Source organism: Ranitomeya variabilis, chromosome 3, assembly GCF_051348905.1.
Source record: "Ranitomeya variabilis isolate aRanVar5 chromosome 3, aRanVar5.hap1, whole genome shotgun sequence".
NCBI classification, from domain to species: Eukaryota; Metazoa; Chordata; class Amphibia; order Anura; family Dendrobatidae; genus Ranitomeya; species Ranitomeya variabilis.
In genome coordinates this window covers 160,480,386-160,494,407 of record NC_135234.1, presented here as the reverse complement: position 1 = coordinate 160,494,407, position 14,022 = coordinate 160,480,386, and the positions used below count along the sequence as shown (strand labels likewise).

Sequence of the window (14,022 nt, the reverse complement as noted above, 5' to 3'; positions counted from 1 at the left end):
TTCATATAAAAAAAAGTATTTTTTTTACTGCTTCAAAAAACACTATCTGCACATAGTACCTGTTCTAGATGATGTGCCAAATATAGGCCATCTGCCTTCTTTGATCCTTCTTCCCCTCTGACATAGTTCTCCTAGTACAGTGTAATATACAGTCATGCAGCCGACATTTTCAGCTTTCAGAAGTATTATCAGTCCCATGTATCAGCAGCAATTAAGGAGTTTAGTGACATGTAACTTTTGACTTTTCCTTTTAAAATGCCCCACCTTACACTGCAGTCTCCAGGGTATTCTGTGAGATACAGCTTTGTACCCCTTTCCCGCATGCCATATTTCTAAGAGATGACAAGGAGAAACATATGGATCACAAGCAGGAGGCAGGGGGGAGCAGCATTAAACTCCAGACGATTGGAAAGGCAAAAATCTTCAAACTGCTTCCTCTGCCTCCTGCTTTGAAGAGTTGACAAGGAAAAGAGGACTTGTCACTAGAGTTAAGCGAATTTTTCTAAATGCGGTTCCGATGATGATCGGCAGTGAATATTGTTTTTGCAATATTTGTCGAACACAGTTGAACGTCATTGGAGTCAATGGGAGCAGAAATGAACGAATATGTTTGGAACCGATCATCAAACATAAATTCGGCACGAATAGCGTAACTATATGGCAAATTCAGATTCGGTGACCGATTCCGAACATATTCGCTCAACTTTACTTGTTACAGCTCGAAAGTTTTTGCACTTATTATATTTCTGTTGTTCTTCTAAGTAATGGGCTTTGTTTTTGTTGTTGTTTAATGTTGTTATTGTTTTTTTTAATCCAGCTTATAGATAGAGACATGGGCCTTTTATTTAGTAATATTCTAATTTTTATGGTAATTAAAAAAGGGACTTGCTTGATTCTCTACGGGCGTTCTTTAGGCTGCTCTCCATTATTATCTTGTAGGCCACTGCTCCTTGGTAAAGACCCATACTTCTGGAACCATACGGTGGATTTAAAAAGAACAATAAAATGCTTAGGCAGCGGGAATAAAATAACACTAATCCTGTAATAATGTCCTCCATCCTGGCCCCTTTATTCAATAATGTCACTCATCCTGTAATAAAGATGCCTATCCTGGGTCCCTTCCTGGTGTAATGTATTAGAACCCCCCATCTTGGGCCCCTTTCAATAACTATGTTCCCGTTATGCTGCTCTTCTCCAACATATTTTTAAAAAATAAATAAACGATTCTTCTTACCTTCTCCTGCTCCAATGTTGTGCGGGTCTCGCTTCCATAGCAGGAGCAGAGATCGGCAGCTGTCACTCCAGAGGATTTGACTGGTAGACATCGCCCAGGACTCTACTAGTATCTCCTGTGGCGCTCGGTCCCTGGTGGCTTTTTAAGTATGTTTTTCTCTGCAACACCGCATTGTTTCAGGGTGAAACATATATGGCTAAAGTAATGCAGTCAGTGTCTGATACATGCTGCCTGTAGATCGGGCAGCATGTATCAGCTGTCAGCTTTCCTTTTATTAAGTTGCCGAGAGTTGTAGAAAAGGTGAGATGTTTTGTTGAACTATAGGGATTCTCATGCTGTGTAAGAGAGACAACAAAATAGCGAGAGGGAAGCAACTGGAAACTCTAGGTTTGTAATGAGCCACGAAGAGACAGTCATGTGGGACTAAGTGTCGGCCATGTCTATGGGGTTGCAGTTAAGAGATACTGACACAGTGGGACCGTGCTAATCCCATTTTGCAGAAATATAATAATAAGAAGACTAATAATCTTTACTTTTATATAGCACTAACATATTCCGTAGCGCTTTACAGTTTGCACACATTATCATCGCTGTCCCCGATGGGGCTCACAATCTAAATTCCCTATCAGTATGTCTTTTGAATGTGGGAGGAAACCGGAGGAAACCCACGCAAACACGGAGAGAACATACAAACTCTTTGCAGATGTTGTTCTGAGTGGGATTAGAACCCAGGACTCCAGCGCTGCAAGGCTGCTGTGCTAACCACTGCGCCACCGTGCTGCCCGTAAGGCCCAAATGTACTGTTATGAAGCAGAATTACAGCTGTGATTTTCCAGTTTCAGAAAAGTTATGTCCCTAGGCGTAGTATGTTATAAGTAAAAATACTGTTCTTTGCTCACCCTCCCCAGGTCCTGTGTTGAGTTTCTGCCATTGCCATGGTCTTTGTTATTTGTCTGCAGCTCTGACGTCACATCAGCCAGTTACTAAGCTCAGTGACTTGTGCTGTCTACATCGGTACAGTTTATATGTAGATGGCACAAGCTGCTGAGCTCAGTGATTGTCTGCAGCACTGTCACAGTGAAGTGAGCACTGCAGAGGAAAGACAGAGACCGGGGCAGTGGTAAAGTTTCTGTAATAGACCTGGGGAAAGTGAGTAAAGCACTGTTTAGCATTTTAAAAGAAGTTGCTAATAGAGACACAACTTTTCTGAAACCAGAAAACCCTATGTAAATATTGTACCACTAATTATAACCATCAAGCTCTGTTACCTCTGCCCCTTAACAGAAGCTGTATGCACCAAGAATTACCCTGCGATCATCTGTAAAAACCGCAACACTCCAGCTTCATCCAAGGTGTTCTATTCACCAGACATGTAACAGTTCTACCATGCTCTGTCCAGCATTGTCCAACACCTTGAATGAAGCAGGAGTGTTGCATCTTTTATTATTTTTTTTTAGATTTATTGGATCTCAAGTGTGTCTCTGGACCAGGGTACTTTACTACCTGCACCCATACTGAAGATACGTGTTTGGGGAGTGTGATGCTTATTTCTCTTGATATTGCCATTATCTGTATTCACATCTACCTGAATTCTACTGTACTAAAAGTTTAATTTTCACCTCTTCCGATGTGGGATATACCATACACGCCTACCGTACAAAGCCGTTTCCATGGCGGGCAGGTGCCAGCTGTGTTATAAAACTGGCACCTGTCGTGATATCTGTGACTGGAGGTAAAAAAAAACATAATCTCCAAAACAATGACGGGATTGCATTTTTTTCGCCACTTTGCCACACTTGAATTTGTTTTCAATTTACCACTATATTGTCTGGTAAAATAAATGGTCTCATTCAAAATTGTAAGAGATAAAACAAAAACCTAAACACAAAAATTGGCTGAGGCATGAAGGGGTTAAAGATTAGTCTTAGTATTTTGCAAGCAATGCGTCAAGAGAAATGAACCATCCAAAGGTCTTAGGCCGCCTAGGGAGCACTAAAGGGACCCTGTCGCCAGGTTTTCCCAATATAATTGTAGGACCAGTACCTGTTAGCCCTTTTTTCACAGCATTCCAGTAAGCTGTATGTCCCCTACACAAAAAAAGACCTTTTATTATACTCACAGATGGAGCGGTTCGATCTGGTCTTGAGCTAGTGCCTCTTCTCTTCTTACAATCGCCGTCCTCCTTCCCTTCTTCATGTGGGTAACGCATCATACGTCACCCACACAGTGTCCCCAGGATAATCATACGTCACCCACACAGTGTCCCCAGGATGTGTACCTCCTGCGTAGGCGCACATCTCTCTGCACTGCTGAGGGTAGAGCAAAGTACTGTAGTGTGCATGTGCGAGTAAAGGCCAATTGGCGCCCTTTAACCCATAGGTAAAGCCATTACATGCACACTACAGTACTCAGCACTGCCCGTGGAAGTACAGACAGAAGTGCGCCAGCACAGGAACGTGATGAGGGGCACCATGATGATGACATAGGACGCATCACCCGCATAAAGCAGAGAAGGAAGAGGGCGATTGAAGGGAGAGAGAAGGAACTGGATCAAGACAAGAAATGCCATTGCACCAAACTTCACCTTCTGTGAGTACATTAAAGGGTCTTTTTTGCGACTTGCATAGAGAATTAGGGACATACAGTGGTATGTAAAAGTTTGGGCACCCCTCATCAAAATTGCTGTTATAATGAAGAGTTAAGCAAGCTGAAGATGAAATGACCATTAAAAGGCCTAAAGTTAAAGATCACACATTCTCTTTGTATTTTATACAAAAAATGTATATATATCTTCATCTTTCGCATTTTTAAATTGCAAAAAGGAATATGGGTCAATGCAAAAGTTTGGGCACTCTGCATGGTTAGTACTTAGTAGAACCCTAATTTTGCAAGTATCACAGCTTATAAATGCTTTTTGCAGCCATTGGCTGCAACACAACCCCAAAGCATGATTGATCCACCCCCATGCTTAATAGCTGGCGAGATGTTCTTCTCCTGAAATTGCCCTTTTTTCTTCACACAAACCTTTGATCTTTGTGGCTAAAGAGTTCTATTTTAACTTCATCAGTCCACAGGATTAGTTTCCAAAATGCACAAGGCATGTTTAGATTTTCTGCCGCTTACTTCTGATGCTGAATGTGATAGTGAGGACGCAGAAGAGGTTTTCTTCTCATGACATATTTGTGCAGGGATCTCTGAGCAGTAGAACAAAGTCCACAACTCCAGAGTCTGCTAAATCTTTCTAAAGGTATTTTGCAGTCAAGCGGGGGTTCTTCCTCTCTAGCAATCCTACAAGCAGCCCTGACTGAAATTTTGCTAAGTCTTCCAGACCTTATCTTAACCTCCACTGTTCCTGTTAACTGCCATTTCTTAATTACATTTTGAACTGAGGAAAGGGCAGCTTGAAAACACTTTGCTATCTTCTTATAGCCTTCTCCTGGTTTGTGGGACTCAACCATTTTCATTTTCAGAGTGCCAGGCAGCTGCTTAGAAGAATCATTGGCTGCTGCTTTTTGGCATGGGTTTTTATAAAGCTGCGGAATTTTCATCACCTGGCCTTTCCTAACGATGATAATGAACAAGCCATAACCCTGACAGGCTAATTAAGGTCTGAAACCTTGGTCAAAGTTATCCGAGCACACACATCTCCAAGGGTGCCCAATCTTTTGCATTCTATCCATTTTCCTTTTTGTAATTTTTAAAATGTAAAAATGTTTTTATATATATACAAGTATATATATATATATATATATATATATATATATATATATATATAGTGCCTAAAATAAAAAGAGAATGTATCATCTTTAACTTTAGCCCTTTTTCAGATTATTTCATGCTTAATTTGCTTAGCTGTTCACAAAAACAGCAATTTTGACCAGGGATGCTCAAAGTTTTACATGCCACTGTTCATACATCATACTGGAATGCTGGAAAAGAGGGCTTAAAGGCGCTGGCCATACTTCATATTGGGAAAACCTGGTGACAGGTTCCCTTTAACAAGCAGAAGTCACCCTTTACACTTCAGGGTATTGTTGTCACTTATGTTTTTGGGTGCTGCTACAATTGTCGCTATGCCCCTTACAATTTCATAATCTGAACACCCCTTAATGTAATCATGCAATGAACAAAATATGAATCATTTCTTCTTATATGGGGACTTTGCAAATACAGTAATCGATAAGCATGTAGCAACATAAATGGCCGAGAGCATGTTCAATATCTGAGGCTCTCCCAAATATGAAAAAGGTATATATGTCTGGAGGTGTACCACTCCTTAATTTAGAACATAATACGCTAGCGAAAAAGGGAGTATAGACACCAAAACGTATAAAAAATGTATAGATATTTTATTTTGTTCCCAATATCAAAAATAACAAACAAATAAATACATGATGAAATACATGAAAAAATTCCAACATGTAGAGAGGAGGAAAAACCAACCAGTACACTAATGGTAGGACACACATCCACAGTTCGACCTGGGTAGATATCAAAGGTCACTGAACTATCAATAATCCTACAATGAGGAATCGTTCCTTAGACTCCATAGCCCCATATTCACATATAAGCCGATATGTCCAATATTCATACATATCAATGAGGCAGAGTGAAGTCACCCATAATAAGTCTGGACTCCTGTGTGGCCTAACCACAGCCCCTGATGCGCGTTTCGCGTGATCGCTTTCTCAAAGGGTGAGTGATAAGCGTGTCTCACCTCTACTGCACTATTTATAGGAAACCGGCACACCAGTATGTGTGGCGCATGCGCACCTAAACCCCGCACACATAAAGAAGTGCACATTCCATAAGCGTCATTATGCAGCGCGCATGTGGGCGAAATATCGCCTATGGTACCTAGTAACCATCTGCGCTGCATATATTTTAGATGTAAAAAGAATTAAGCAATGTCGGGTAAGTCAAGGTGCGCATGCGCGCTACTCGCGGTCGTGTTCCCGGAACCACACAGTAATCTCAACCGGAACTAGTTCGGCCATGATCCAAAACCACAGTGCGCACGCGCATGGCCGGAGCATCACATCCCTCGAGCCGCATCGCGACTCTAACACCATGGCAACCCCGACAGTAATGCGCATGCGCGCAATCGACCACAGCACCACCGAACCAAAGACACAGGCTAGTAGGTAATAACATTATATAAATTACTCACACAAATGTGCAATATGCAAGGCCCAAACATCAGGGGTAGTGTCATACGCCATATACCATCCACCATTCTGCATCAATATTTTATAGGTGACCATATTATAAAAATAAAAAATCTAAAAACACTACTACGTCAACAATTTATATAAATGACATGTAAGTCATCTCACCTATATATTGATGCACAATCCTGAAGATTCAGTCAAGAGGGCAGGGGGAGAAGAAGAGGGGAAACAGAACCATAGTGAGGATCTATTAATAAATATGATAATATAAGTGAAACAGTGATTAAAAAACAAAAAACCTATATATTAGAATAAGATCCAAAATTCAAAACAATAAAGTATGTAGCATAATATTTACAAATTATCCACATATGGTGACAACAAACAGTGAATATATGTGAAAAATATAATATACAATACATTAAAGTGCATAATAAGATGCATATACAGCATTACAAAATATAATATTATAAAAGTATCCCCCCAAAAGTCTTCTTCCCACCCCTCTCCATTCAGTCCAAATCCCAGCAGTATATCACCCAAATAGTGAATTGATGGAATCTTTTGCATGATGTAAAATCTTGATGGCCGGGATCCGAAAGCAGTGCAGAGATTGCAGGTCACATGTAAGGAATTCAAAATATCAATACTAAATACAAAAACAGAGACACACATAATTAAAAACATACCATGATTCCAAATTACATCCATTATCAGCTACCTATAATCTAAATGCATAAGAGAAAAACTGTGAGGACATGACACCCTGGTCCAACAAAGGGGATATGATACCCAATTTCCAGATTATAGAAATTCACAAAAAAGGTACAAACATTAGTTTTTCATTTAGACCCTTGGGTGATATAGTATCAAGGGTAACGATCCACCTACATTCGCGTTGAGCGAGGACTTATTTCAAGTTACCACCCCTGATACCTCCATAAACACGGTCAATCCCCTGAACTCTCAGGCCCCTGGGGTCACATCCATGATGTTCCCTGAAGTGTCTTGGCAGGGTCTTCAGTGTTGAAATATCTAAGTGCCTCTTTGGCCGCTCTAATGTCACGGACGTGTTCCCGGGTTCCCGGGTCCTGATTTTAAGTTCTCTTAATGTGAGACCCACATATATCAGGGAGCAGGGACAAGTGGCATAATTGTTATGGACCTGGTGGTAGAAATAGCCGTGGAGCATACCTAACTCTCCCTAGACGCCTCTTCACAGCCTAAGAGCTAACTACCCCTAAAGATAGAAATAGCAGCCTAACTTGCCTCAGAAAAATTCCCCAAAGTAAGGTAGCCCCCCACAAATATTGACTGTGAGTTAAGAGGGAAGTAACAAACACAGGAATGAAACAGATTTTAGCAAAGGAGGCCGAATCTTCTCTAGAAAGACAGAGGATAGGAAAGGGAACTATGCGGTCAGTATTAAAAACTACAAAAACCACGCAGAGTGTGCAAAAAGACCTCCACACTGACTCACGGTGTGGAGGTGCAGCTCTGCACCCCCAGAGCTTCCAGCTAGCAAGGAAATATCATAATAGCAAGCTGGACAAAAACATAGCATGTACTGAGAAATATATTCAAAAACCAATGAACAGCAAATGGACTAGCAAGGACTTAGCTTCTGCTGGAGTAGACAGGTCATCAGAGAAATTCAAGAGAGATCTGAACCAGTACTGAGACATTGACAGCTGGCATGGACTAATGACCTGGGCAGAGTTAAATAGGGAAGCCCGCAGCAGCAATAAACGAGGGCAGCTGAGAAAGCCAACCTCAAAGATCAGCAGTTCCACTCAAAGCCACCAGAGGGTGTCCAAGGACAGAACCCACCAAAGTACCATTCATGACCACAGGAGGGAGCCCGAGAACGGAATTCACAACAGTACCCCCCCCTTGAGGAGGGGTCACCGAACCCTCACCAGAGCCCCCAGGCCGATCAGGACGAGCCAAATGAAAGGCACGAACCAAATCGGCAGCATGAACATCGGAGGCAACAACCCAGGAATTATCCTCCTGACCATAGCCCTTCCATTTAACCAGGTACTGAAGCTTCCGTCTCGAAATACGAGAATCTAAAATCTTCTCCACCACATACTCCAACTCCCCCTCAACCAACACCGGAGCAGGAGGATCAACGGAAGGAACCATAGGCGCCACATATCTCCGCAACAACGACCTATGGAACACATTATGGATGGCAAAAGAAGCTGGAAAACCCAAACGAAACGACACAGGATTGATAATTTCAGAAATCTTATAAGGACCAATGAAACGAGGCTTGAACTTAGGAGAAGAAACCTTCATAGGAACATAACGAGAGGACAACCAAACCAAATCCCCAACACGAAGTCGGGGACCAACACAGCGATGGCGGTTAGCAAAACGTTGAGCCTTCTCCTGAGACAGCGTCAAATTGTCCACCACGTGAGTCCAAATTTGCTGCAACCTGTCCACCACAGAATCCACACCAGGACAGTCAGAAGGCTCAACCTGCCCTGAGGAAAAACGAGGATGAAAACCAGAATTACAAAAAAAAGGCGAAACCAAAGTAGCAGAACTAGCCCGATTATTAAGGGCGAACTCGGCCAATGGCAAGAAGGTCACCCAATCATCCTGATCAGCAGAAACAAATCATCTCAGATAGGTCTCCAAGGTCTGATTGGTTCGTTCGGTTTGGCCATTTGTCTGAGGATGGAACGCTGAAGAAAAAGACAAATCAATGCCCATCTTAGCACAAAAGGACCGCCAAAACCTAGAAACAAACTGGGAACCTCTGTCCGACACAATGTTCTCCGGAATGCCATGCAAACGAACCACATGCTGAAAAAATAATGGAACCAAATCAGAGGAGGAAGGCAATTTAGGCAAGGGTACCAAATGGACCATCTTAGAAAACCGATCACAAACCACCCAAATGACAGACATCCTTTGAGAGACAGGAAGATCAGAAATAAAATCCATGGAAATATGCGTCCAGGGCCTCTTCGGGACAGGCAAAGGCAAAAGCAACCCACTGGCACGAGAACAGCAAGGTTTGGCCCGAGCACAAGTCCCACAGGACTGCACAAAAGAATGCACATCCCGTGACAAGGAAGGCCACCAAAAGGACCTAGCAACAAAATCTCTGGTACCAAAAATCCCAGGATGACCGGCCAACACTGAACAATGAACCTCAGAAATAACCCTACTAGTCCATCTATCAGGGACAAACAGTTTCTCCACTGGGCAGCGGTCAGGTCTATCAGCCTGAAACTCCTGCAGCATCCGCCGCAAATCAGGGGAGATGGCAGATAGAATCACCCCCTCTTTAAGAATACCAGCCAGCTCAGGGACTCCTGGAGAATCAGGCAAAAAACTCCTAGAAAGGGCATCAGCCTTCACATTCTTAGATCCCGGAAGGTATTAAACCACAAAATCGAAACGGGAGAAAAACAGTGACCATCGAGCCTGTCTAGGGTTCAACCGCTTGGCGGACTCGAGGTAAGTCAGATTCTTGTGATCAGTCAGGACCACCACGCGATGTTTGGCTCCCTCAAGCCAATGTCGCCACTCCTCGAATGCCCACTTCATAGCCAACAACTCCCGATTGCCGACATCATAATTACGCTCAGCAGGCGAAAACTTTCTAGAAAAGAAAGCACACGGCTTCATCAAGGAGCCATCAGAACTTCTCTGAGACAAAACAGCCCCTGCCCCAATCTCAGAAGCATCAACCTCGACCTGAAAAGGGAGCAAAACATCTGGCTGACGCAGCACAGGGGCTGAAGTAAAACGACGTTTAAGCTCCTGAAAAGCCTCAACGGCCGCAGGGGACCAATTCGCCACATCAGCGCCTTTATTCGTCAAATCAGTCAAAGGCTTAACCACACTAGAAAAATTAGCGATGAAGCGACGGTAAAAATTAGCAAAGCCCAGGAACTTCTGAAGACTCTTCACAGATGTAGGTTGAGTCCAATCATAAATGGCCTGAACTTTAACAGGATCCATCTCGATAGTAGAAGGAGAAAAAATGAAGCCCAAAAAGGAAACCTTCTGAACTCCAAAGAGGCATTTAGACCCCTTCACAAACAACGCATTAGCACGAAGGACCTGGAACACCATCCTGACCTGCCTTACATGAGATTCCCAATCATCCGAAAAGACCAAAATATCATCCAAATATACGATCATGAACCTATCCAGATACTTCCGGAAGATGTCGTGCATAAAGGACTGAAACACAGATGGAGCATTAGAAAGCCCGAATGGCATCACCAGGTACTCAAAATGGCCCTCGGGCGTATTAAATGCTGTTTTCCATTCATCGCCCTGTTTAATACGCACAAGATTATACGCCCCTCGAAGGTCAATCTTGGTAAACCAACTAGCCCCCTTAATCCGAGCAAACAAATCAGACAACAGAGGCAAAGGGTACTGAAATTTGACCGTGATTTTATTGAGAAGGCGGTAATCTATACAGGGTCTCAGAGAGCCATCCTTCTTGGCCACAAAAAAGAACCCTGCTCCCAACGGCGACGAAGACGGGCGAATATGCCCTTTCTCCAAGGACTCCTTTACATAACTCCGCATAGCGGCATGTTTTGGCACAGATAAATTGAACAGTCGGCCCTTAGGGAACTTACTACCAGGAATCAAATTAATAGCGCAATCACAGTCCCTATGAGGAGGTAGGGCACTGGACTTGGGCTCATCAAATACATCCTGGTAATCCGACAAAAACTCAGGGACTTCAGAAGGAGTGGAAGAAGAAATTGACATCAAAGGAACATCACCATGTATCCCTTGACAACCCCAACTAGACACAGACATTGATTTCCAATCCAGTACTGGATTATGAACCTGTAACCATGGCAAACCCAACACGACAACATCATGCAAATTATGCAAAACCAAAAAGCAAATATTTTCCTGATGTGCGGGAGCCATGTACATGGTCAGCTGAGTCCAGTACTGAGGTTTATTCTTGGCCAATGGCGTAGCATCAATCCCCCTTAAGGGAATAGGACTCTGCAAAGGCTCCAAGGAAAGACCACAACGCCGGGCAAACTCCAAGTCCATCAAGTTCAGGGCAGCGCCCGAATCCACAAATGCCATAACAGAGTAGGACGACAATGAGCAAATCAGAGTAACAGATAAGAGAAATTTAGGCTGCAAAGTACAAATGGTGACAGACCTAGCGAACCTCTTAGTGCGCTTAGGACAATCAGAGATAGCATGAGAGGAGTCACCACAGTAAAAACACAGCCCATTCTGATGTCTGTGTTCTTGCCGTTCAGCTCTGGTCACAGTCCTATCACATTGCATAGGCTCAGGCCTCCGCTCAGAGGACACCGCCAAATGGTGCACAACTTTGCGCTCGCGCAAACGCCGATCAATCTGAATGGCCACAGACATTGACTCATTCAGACCAGCAGGCGTGGGGAACCCCACCATAACATCCTTAAGGGCTTCAGAAAGACCCTTTCTGAAAATTGCTGCCAGGGCACACTCATTCCATTGGGTAAGCACAGACCACTTTCTAAACTTCTGGCAATACACTTCTGCTTCATCCTGACCCTGACATAGAGTCAGCAAGATCTTTTCTGCCTGATCCACAGAATTAGGTTCGTCATAAAGCAATCCAAGCGCTAGAAAAAATGCATCCACATTAAGCAATGCAGGATTTCCTGGCTCAAGAGAGAATGCCCAGTCTTGCGGGTCACCACGCAACAAAGAAATAATAATCTTTACTTGCTGAATGGGATCACCAGAGGAGCGGGGTTTCAGAGCAAGAAACAGTCTGCAATTATTTTTGAAATTCAAAAATTTAGATCTATCCCCAGAAAACAAATCAGGAATTGGAATTCTAGGCTCTAACATCGGATTCTGAACTACATAATCTTGAATACTCTGTACCCTAGCAGCGAGTTGATCCACACAAGAGGACAAACCTTGAATATCCATATCTACACCTGAGTCCTGAACCACCCAGAGGTTAAGGGGAAAAGAAAGACAAAACAAGTTGCAAAGAAAAAAAAATTGACTCAGAACTTCTCTTTTCCCTCTTTTGAGATGCATTAACACTTTGTAGGCCAGCTGTACTGTTATGGACCTGGTGGTTAGGAGCACCCGAAATGACCTGATGGTTAAAATGGAAAACCTGGGACAAGCTCTGAGGAAGTGGTAACTCTACTGACCGCAATCCCTAATCCTATCACACACACTAGAAATAGCCGTGGAGCGTACCTAACTCTCCCTAGACGCCTCTTCCCAGCCTAAGAGCTAACTACCCCTAAAGATAGAAATAGCAGCCTAACTTGCATCAGAGAAATTCCCCAAAGTAAGGTAGCCCCCCACAAATATTGACTGTGAGTTAAGAGGGAAGTAACAAACACAGGAATGAAACAGATTTTAGCAAAGGAGGCCGAATCTTCTCTAGAAAGACAGAGGATAGGAAAGGGAACTATGCGGTCAGTATTACAAACTACAAAAACCACGCAGAGTGTGCAAAAAGATCTCCACACTGACTCACGGTGTGGAGGTGCAGCTCTGCACCCCCAGAGCTTCCAGCTAGCAAGGAAATATCATAATAGCAAGCTGGACAAAAACATAGCATGTACTGAGAAATATATTCAAAAACCAATGAACAGCAAATGGACTAGCAAGGACTTAGCTTCTGCTGGAGTAGACAGGTCATCAGAGAAATCCAAGAGAGATCTGAACCAGTACTGAGACATTGACAGCTGGCATGGACTAACGACCTGGGCAGAGTTAAATAGGGAAGCCCGCAGCAGCAATAAACGAGGGCAGCTGAGAAAGCCAACCTCAAAGATCAGCAGTTCCACTCAAAGCCACCAGAGCGTGTCCAAGGACAAAACCCACCAAAGTACCATTCACGACCACGGGAGGGAGCCCGAGAACGGAATTCACAACACATAATATACCACGTATGATGTATTGCAAGAGATATAATCTCTAATCTTAAATTCCCTGCTCCCATCAGTTGATTTGAAGGACCCACATCTCATTATGTTGGGGCATGCCACGCAGGACCCTCATGGAAAACAGCCTTGCCTATTACCACTCTGATTAAATATCACCGGTTGTCTTGCCACATAGTGGCTGTTTACCAACTGGTCCCTCAAATTTCTGCTTCTTCTTTGTGTCATCTGTGGGAATTCTGACAGATGAGCAGCCAGAACATTGTCACTATGTAGTACCGGCCAGTGTCTTTTCAGAATTTCGTGCATCATGTCCCAACGACAATTAGATGTTGAGATATAACTCAATTTGTATTCACTTCTCTTCTTAGTTTTCTTATCAGGGGGTTTTAACAGGTCGTTCCTTCTTGTGGATCTAGCACGTCTGTATCCTGATTTGATGCACCGGGTGCTGTACCCCCTGGCCTTAAACCTATCCGTAAGAGTGATAGATTGTTGCTCGAATCGGGTCTCTGTGGAACACACTCTCCTGTTCCTAAGATACTGGCCAACCGGGATGGCCTTAATGGTTGAATAGCTGTGGGCCGAGGAGGCATGCAGGAGAAAATTTACAGAGGTTTCCTTCCTATATAGATCAGTTTCTATTCGTCCATCCTCCCCGACCCACAAACTAATGTCCAAAAAATCAACATGTTTT

At 43.4% G+C, this 14,022-nt stretch overlaps 1 protein-coding gene across 1 annotated transcript in view; it reads left to right on the top strand.

Moving 5' to 3' along the window:
* Positions 1–14,022, top strand: part of OTC (ornithine transcarbamylase) — an 87,552-nt gene that overhangs the window by 22,740 nt on the left and 50,790 nt on the right. The gene's annotated exons all lie outside the window — the stretch shown is intronic.